Source organism: Lissotriton helveticus, chromosome 5_1 (genome assembly GCF_964261635.1).
Source record: "Lissotriton helveticus chromosome 5_1, aLisHel1.1, whole genome shotgun sequence".
Classification (NCBI taxonomy): Eukaryota; Metazoa; Chordata; class Amphibia; order Caudata; family Salamandridae; genus Lissotriton; species Lissotriton helveticus.
The window spans coordinates 1,617,725,864-1,617,735,098 of NC_136065.1; positions in this window are offsets into that span (position 1 = coordinate 1,617,725,864).

The following is a 9,235-nucleotide window of genomic DNA, read 5'->3' on the forward strand; positions in this document are numbered from 1 at the left end:
GCACACCAACCTGCCACTTCGAGGGACCAGCCCCAGCATAATTTCTGCAGATGTCATCCCATCTCTTGTGACAGTGTGTATGGCGTCGGTTTGAGACACCCAGGGACCGCACCTTGTGGGCAATGGCTCACCATATGGCCATATGGCCTTATGCTGATGAACCTTGAGCTGTACACATGTGAGACAAGAAGAGGAATAGCTGTAAGACTGTGTTGTGTACCAATGTGTGACAGTACAGGAGCATGTAAACACATAACACACAAACATCAATGGACAGCAGAACCTAAACTCCATGTCACATAGTACACATTGAGCAAGCCATATCATTGCAATGTATACATATATGATGATGGATACACTACATGAACCATGTCATACACATGCAGAATGCCAGCAGAGAAAGCAATGTGAAAATGGGCCTCATCTGTGATGCACTATGTGAGTGAGCATGACCTACGATACACTGCGAATGATGGGTAGTGGTCATACTCACTGTGTCTTACAGTACACACCCCTCAACGTCCTTGAACATTGCACAGCTACACATGTCATGGAGGTCACAATTAGGTAACTGATCTTACATTCACACTCTTGTCACAAAGTGTAGGCCTGTCTTGTGTACTCCTCAGGCCTATGACATCTCCTTCAAAAAGAGGATGGTGGACAACACATATGTTTTTTATGTCATTTTAGTGATTGGGCCTTGAAACATTGTACATTTACTGGGCAGGCCTGAGGGATTATCACTGCGGAAAAACGTGGACCATCACAGGAATCACAAGCATGTACAATGAGAATGGTGGACCAGTGCATACACATGCAAGACTCTACACATTATCGAACACAAAGAAGGATGACATGTTCATCGAACATTTGGCAGATGTGTCAGAGGTGATTAACCACAAATAGTGATAGATCCAGGCCTTGTACTCCTGTGCAGGACATACACATCTCCATAGGGTTAATTTGAAAACCGTACACACATTATTCACTACCCTCTGGCCAATCTACATTTGACATGTCACAAATGAGCATATGAACACTTAATGAAATATGACATTACATGGCACAGAGAATGTGTTTTCAGAGATCGAGTGTCTCAAATCAGCAGTGTAACTGTATAACTGCTAAACCACAGTATGTCCTTTACTTCATTGCATGCAGTCAAGGATCTATGGGACTAAAGCTATACATCCCATTGACCTGAAGTCGTCATGATAGGCAGTGTTTGACACATTTAATTACCCAGTCTCAGAACAACATGTGTGATTATTTTACTTCAAATGAGCCGCACCAGAGTCTATGTTGCCATCCTCCCCACATATTTACGGGTAATAAGTTCTAGGTCATGTATGGACCATGCTGTTAGCAAAATATTAACGTATAAACATTGGCTTGCACTCACAGACACATACTACTGTACAGTAGCACCATGTGAGCATTGTGAGCACTCTCAAACGTTTACTCATACACTTACCAGTACCTCTGGAGCACTATATAGCCGTCCATACTGGCCAAGAACTTCATCCACCAGGACCTTCAGCTCCTCTGTGGTGAAGGTATGGGTCATGAGGTTCTCTGTACTAGCCATGACTGGGTCCAGACTACAGGTACAGCAGCAGTTGGTGTTGATGAATTGCAGGCAGCAGTGTCTAAATGCGCCTATCTCACAGACATTTATAGGCCCCTAGGGTTGCTTCAGTGGTACTCTGCTGATGCAATTGGTCTGACTGGTTTGAATCTTTCAATTGTGTCTAATGCCTGTGTCCGCAGTGGCGGTGCACGTCAACCACAAGTTAAAAAAAAGTATTGCACTACTGCAATGGCAGCTCCTATTATCTGCAATGACATTCGCATAGGCGGTGTCACACCGCGGGGGCCCTGTGGTCTCTGCAGCAATACGGCATCTTTCAATTGTGGACAATGCCTGTGACCGCAGTCGCGGTGCACGCCTACTGCGAGTTTAAAAAATGTATTCCACTACCGCGATGTTGGCTCCTATTGGATGCAATCACATTCGCCTAGGTGGTGTCACACCGCGGGGCCAGGTGGTCTCAACCAGAATTGGAATCTTTAAATTGTGTCCAATGCCTGTGACCGCAGTGGCAGTGCACGCCTACCGCAAGTTTAAATAATGTATTGCACAACCACAAAGGCCTTTCCAATTGGCTGCAAAGACATTCGCATAGGCGGTGTCACACCGCTGGGGCCAGGTGGTCTCTACGGCAGTCCGGCATCTTTCAAATGTGTCCAATGCCTGTGACCACAGTCGCGGTGCACACCTACCTCACCTAAGGACCTATTGTGCTATAGCATTGTCACTTTGCAAATTGCATCACTGATCACTATACATTTACACAATATTGTTGCACCTGGTTGTAAAGTGAAATGAGAGTGTGACATTTAACTCAATGATGCCCAAAGATGTCATGTCAGTACACATGATTAAATGCATTGGTATGTACTTACTCACATGTCAAATGTAATCTTTGTGGGCATGTATACAGATTAGAGGTATAATTGAGTCTAATTTTTGTAAACATGCCAATGTGTGAAATGGCAACTCATCCCACAGTCATGATGGTCTACCACATAACGTCCCTCTATCACTGTCGACCAGGGGGTACACCAGGGCTCGGCGTTGAGCCCCTCGTTGTTTAATCTTTACGTTCAGCCTTTGGCTGCTGTCGCCAAAGAGTGGGACCTTACTATGGTCTCATATGCGGACAACACGCAGCTTGTTGTTACCTTGGATGAAGGGTCCTCTCCGAATGCCTCTAGATTCAGAGAAGGGATGAAGGCTGTAGCCGAATGGATGGCTACCAATTGCTTGCAACTAAATGCAAATGGTTGGGAAGACCGCTAGCCTGTGGAGCGAGCATTGGTGGCCGACTGCTCTGGGTGATATCCCCACGCCTAAGGCAGTGGCTAAAAATCTCGGGTTCTGGATGGATTCATCTCTTAGTTTTCAGACCCATACAAGGAAAGTAGCGGCCACGTGCTTTGGCCTTCTGCGGGGTCTTAGGCCCCTTCTGAAGTTTTTTGATGCGCCATTACGTCAGCTGATTGTTCAGCTCACCATTCTATCTGGCCTGGATTATGCCAGCTCCCTTCTTTTGGGGGCAAATAAGGCTTAAATCCTTCAGATGCAACGTGTTCAAAATGTTGCAGCCAGAATCCTGGTGGGTCTCCCGCGTTCTTGCCCCGTTGCTGGCACCATCCACGGGCTGCATTGGCTTCCAATGGAGAAGCAGATTAATTTTAAGACATTGTGTCTATCATTTAAGACAATGAAATCTGCTAGTCCTGACCTATTGAGCAACCTGCTCACACCTTATGTTCCTTCCCGCCGGCTTCGTTCGGCGGGGAAACATCTGGTTGTCATCCCACGGGTTAAGCTCTGCCATGCAGGTGGGCGTTCTTTCCGCTACCTTGCTGCTAGGCTGTGGAACTCTTTGCCTGAACAGATTGGTGGCATAGACTGCCTGTTTTCCTTTAGGAAAGCTATTAAAACGTTTATCTTTCCTTTAGTGTACTTTCTGGTTGCTAGACGGCTGTTACGGTTCTAGGCTGTTGTGTGTGTTATTCCTCTTAGCTTCAAGCGCCGGGACGCCCCTTTACTGGGGCAGCTGTGCGCTATATAAAACTCAATAACATAACATAACATAACATACAGGGCTGCATTTGTATTGATAGTTATCCAGCTTACTGTAGTGTGGTTCCTATGTTCCCAATAGGCTCTGCGTATTGGAATAATATGTCCTACAGATTAGACGTAGGACTGAGGTCGACGAGGTCTCTATCGAATATATTAAACTTAATAGTGAATGCCAGCTAGCTCTGAGGTCACTAGAAACGTTCTCGAATACACAAGAAGGGATTAGTTTCTGACAACCGCATAAACATGAAAACTTTGTTTCCCAATAATAAGAAACATATCTCTAGAGTCATGGAAGCAATAGATAGGTATTTCCCTCAGTCACTCGTGCATGCTTCGTTTCTACAGAGGTGCAGAGAAATAGAGAGACAGGCGTTTTCAATAAAAGGTTTTATTGAACAGTCTTCTTTCTCATGCAAATAAAGTGAACTGCTACAATCGTAATACAGACTGCAAAGTATAATGTGTACAGCGAGAACAATATTATAAAATAATACTGGAAGTTTCTAAACCATATATAAATACATACATAAATAACAAGGGCTAAAAGTACTCAACTGGTGCTTCTAAAATACGCCTACCCCAATGTAATTAACTTAAGCCTAGTACACGGGAAGGAGTAAGTGTAGTGTAGTATAGGTTTAGTTTTTATTTGCCAAGAATCTATCCAAGGTTTCTCTAGGTTCTAATCAGCTCCATACCTTTAGTTTAGAAGGAAGGAGGTCTGGTATCTCAGTTTCGGGACTCGATTTCCCAACACCCCGTAAGGGGAGCTTAAAAGCACTGGAGCTGGATTCTCGCCGAGAGAAATGCAGCCTCTCGATCAGTGCGTCAGCTGGGGGGTTGGCTTCCTTCGGCACATGCTGTAGAGAGCTGTATCTGGCAAGTAGATAGTTGAACTGCTCTAAAGAAGTTTGAAGAAACTTGAGGGGTCATTGCCTGGTGCTTGGGATGGGATGATGTAGTTGCTGGCAGCTGCATGATTTGGAGAACTCCTTGATGATGGTGTAGAGTTATTTGCCATTGTTGGAGATGGCATTGAGTCTCAGTGTTAGGGCATTTTTATCTGTGTCTCATAGTTGTTGGTGGTAGAGGTTGAGGGCAGCTTTGTATGTGGATCTTGCAGTGGTGTTTTTCCAGAGTCTCCATTTTCTGTCAAAGTTATTTGCAGTGGCAACTGGACTCCCTGAGGTTGTTCGTGCACCAACTGGGTGTTTTATTTGTTTTTGAAGGTCTTGTTTTTAGTTGGTGTAGTGGGTGAGCCATTTATTGAAGAGCTTGGAGTTAACATTGAGGTTTTCAGTGTTTGGGTAAACATTCCTGTAGGGGGGTTGGTCTAATTTTCTTCAGCACTTTTGCCCGGTTCTTCATATTGCTATGAGATTTTCTGGTAGGGTCGCTTGGTTGGTAGGTATCTTGAAATGTGTGATTTAGTGATTGGATCATGTGAGTGGGGTCATGTGGGTGGTGGCGATCCTGTTGGAAGAGAAAATAATGTTGAGGGTGTGGCCTGCTGTGTGGGTTGGTTCTTTGATGAGTTGGGGGAGTCCAAGGTTGCTGGGGCTGTCTTGGAGGGCTGTGGAGTTAGGGTCTGTGGTGTCTTCCAGGTAGAAATTGAGGTCCCTCAGGAGGATGTATTTGTTTGATCTAATGGAGAAAGGAGCGATGATGTTTGCAATGTTATTGAATAATTTCACTCCAAGTCCCACAGGGTGGATGTTGAGGGTTTCCTTAAGGGTGTGTGGTAGTCCATTCTTATATTGTAGTGAAGGTGTTCCATTAGATTAATGTCTGAGTCCGTGGAGGTAAATCGTGCTTTTGTAGATGCTCACAAGTCCTCTGCCTAGTTTGTGGGTTTGGTCCTGGCATCTCATTCTTTAGGTAGGTGGGATGGCTGGAGCGATGTCGAGGTTGTAGGCTAGGTTGAGACATGTTTAGGTCAGGAAGAGAAACAAAATGTGCTGCTGTTGAGGAGGTCACAAATTTGGGTGGAGTGTTTCTCGAGGATATGAACGTTGAAGAGCATGGTGGACAGTTGGTATGGTTCGGGGGTGGTGGTGGCATGCATCAGTTGGTTGGAGGTGGTGGTGTCGGCATCAGAGGTGCACCAGTTAAAAATGAAATGGGTGCAGGAGAAATGTCCTGCCGTGGTGCTGGGTGATGCGTGGCAGCAGCGTGTTCACCAGTATGTGTTGCTGAGTTTGCAAAGGATGGTAGCTTGGCACAAAAGCAATCAAGCTTAACTTAGATGCAAAGTGAAAAGTATTTGTGCAGCACAGTAACAGTTATAAAGTAAAAACACAACATAAGAAACTGCTACACCAATATTCGAAGCATAGGGCAGAATTGAACCCTTTCCATGCTTCGGACAAGCAGAAGACGTGTGATGCAAAAGTGCTCACGTGAGACGGATGGCTCCCACGTGTCTGACACTATGGCACAGGAAATCCCTCTGAGGCTGTTTAGTTGGTTTTCTTGAAATGATGATCAGCGCGCACGTCATGCTGATGTCATTTCACTGAAACCGGAACTGAAATGAGCCAATAGGCTTATTTTAGTTTCACTTTCTACATGCTTGTGGGGCTCTCTCATTCCCTCAAGCACATACAACAGACAGGGAAGGTATCATTGGAAAAGGGAAAATCTCCACTTTCCAATGATACTCCTCCCTAGTGGATCCCTGCTTGGGAGGGGGGAGCAGCCCCCTGGGCAACTGCCTTTTCTCTCCCCGGGCATATTGAGTCCCTCGGGTGTCTAGTTTTCAGAATTTTCTGGGTTTGGTAGGTTTCCCTAGATGGCCACTAAGTCCAGGACCAAAACCGCGGGTCCCCCCCCTTGCAAAATCAGGTCATTTTGTGATAGGTAATTTTGATGTTTCCACAATAGTTTTGGGCCCTTGCGTGTCGCAGGTACTTGGCCCCCCACACCAGCGAGGTACCATATTTATCGAAAGACCTGGAGAAACCCTGAGAGGGTGCACGTTTGTGGATGCATGCAAATTCCAGAACTTTGCATCACAGAAAAGTGAGGAAAATATGATTTTTTTCAGCTAAATTTGAGGTTTGCTGGGGATTCTGGGTAGGAAAATATTGGGGGATCCATGATAGCCATAACTTCCTGGACTCCCCTGGGTGTCTACATTTCATAAATGCCTGGGTTTAGTAGGTTTTCCTAGATGGCCGCCGAGCCCAGGGCCAAAAATCCAAGTAACCCCCTTGCAAAACCAGGTAGTTTAGTGATAGGTAATTTTGATGTCTCCACAATAAGCTTTGCTGCTGCGGCCACTTAGCTCAACCACATAAGTGAGGTTTCATTTTTATTGGAAGAATTTGGGTATGGCAGTGTGGGTGGAAGTTTGTGGATCCACTCAGATTCCAGAAGTTTCCATCACAGAAATCTGAGGAAAATGTGTTGTTTTGGACAAAGTTTGAGATTTGCAAGGGATTCTGGGTAATCTAACCTGGTGAGAGACACATAAGTCACTCCATCCTAGATTTCCCTTGGTGTCTAGTTTTTAAGAATTTATAGATCCACGCAGATTCCAGAACTTTCCATCACAGAAATGTCAGGAAAATGTTGTTGCTTTTTTACAACGTTTGAGGTATACAAGGGATTCTGTGTAACAGAACCTGGTGAGAGCCTCATAGGTCACCCCATCCCGGCTTCCTTTGAGTGTCTAGTGTTCTAAGATATATAGGTTTGCTAGGTTTCCCTAGGTGCAAGTTGAGCTAGGGTTCAAAATCCAAAGCGAGGCACATTGTAAAAAAAAGGGTCCGTTTTTACTGGACAAATGTGATATGCCCATCTTGCGTTTTGAGACATTTCCTGTCGTGGACTCTAGGCCTACCCACACAAGTGAGATACCATTTTTATCAAGAGACTTTGTGGAATGCGGGGTGCATGGCAATTCGTGGATCCATGCAGATTCCAGAACGTTCCATCACAGAAATGTGAAGAAAATGTGTTTTTATCTTTACAATGATTGAGGTTTGCAAGAGATACTGGGTAACAGAACATGGAGAGAGCCACTCTAGTCACCCCATCCTGTATTCCTGCGGGTGTCTAGCTTTCGGAAATGTACACATTACGAAAAAGGGTCAGTTTTCAGTACAAAAATTTGATATGTCCATGTTCTGTTTCGGGCCATTTCGATTTGCAGGCACTAGGCCTACCCACACAAGTGAGGTACCATTTTATTCAGGGGCCTTAGGAAAACACAGAATAGTAGAACAAGTGTTATTTCCTATTCACTTCCATTGCATTTCTGTTTTCATAATGCAAGACAATGTGTAAAAAAGTAGTCATTTTAAAAAATGTCCTCTAATTCACATGCTGTGATGGGTGGCCGCAATTTCTGAGATGTGCAAATAACCACTGCTTCTAAACTCTATATTGTGTTCCCATTTTAGAAATATATAGGTTTCCTTGATACCTATTGTTCACTCTTTATATTTTACCAAAGGATTGCTATATACCCTGTACACAGTGAAAAACCATTGCAGGATGCAGCTCAGTTATCAGCTTGGGTTCCTCAGGTTCTAGGTGAACCTACAAGTCCTATGTATCCCCGCAATCAGAAGGATCCAGCAGATGTAACAGTATATTGCTTTAAAAAACCTGTTATACTTGAAATGCTTTACAGGTGAACATGTTGGCACAAATGGCTGTTTTTTTCAACTCATATTCATTATTTCTTATTTTCAACCGTTAGTTTTTATAAAAGAAAACTTTGAAGGATCCACACAAATACCTCTTGCTGAATTGTGTCTACTTATCAGAAATATATAGCTTTCTAGTATCAATAATTGCTTTCACACCCATTTCTACCACTAACTGGAAGGAGGTTGAAAGTACCAAAAGTAGCAAAAATACGCTATGTCCCAGTAAAATGCCAAAACTGTGTAGAAAATGTTGGTTTTCTGACAAAAGTCTGCCTTTACCTGAAAGCCGGGAAGATGGTAATTTCAGCACCACAAACCTTTTGTTAATACCTTTTGCTTGGGGAAAAAACAGACACTTTCTTCAGCAGCACTTTTTCTCCATTATTCCCCCCAAAAAACATGTAGCTTGCCGGCGGTGACTACCTCCGGCCCGGCCGGGGCGATCCGTCCGCCATCCTAATGGGGCCCTAAATATTAGATTTCCACATGTTACCAAACAAATGCTATCACTTATTATATGTAAGAAAATAAAGTTAACCCAATAGAAAGCAATGAATTTAAGACTTTTTCACTACCAGGAAATGTGAAACTGAGTACATGTTCAAAATTTTAAATGGAGAAAGCACCCTGGCCTATGTAATGTTTAGGTCCTAACCTAGGGGCGACTTTTATTATTAAATAAGGTTTAGGCCTGGAAAAAGTTTTATGTTGTCAGGTGGAAATGTCATTATAACAATGCAAATGTGCTGCAATGCAGGCCTGAGACAGTTTTAAAGGGCAATTTAAGGGTTAGGCACACTAAATGCTGCAGGCCCACTAATAGCTTTTAATTTCCAGACCCTGGATACACTTAGTACTACTTTAGTAAGGACTTATAAGTATATTAAATGAGCCGATTGGGTACAAGCTAATGTTA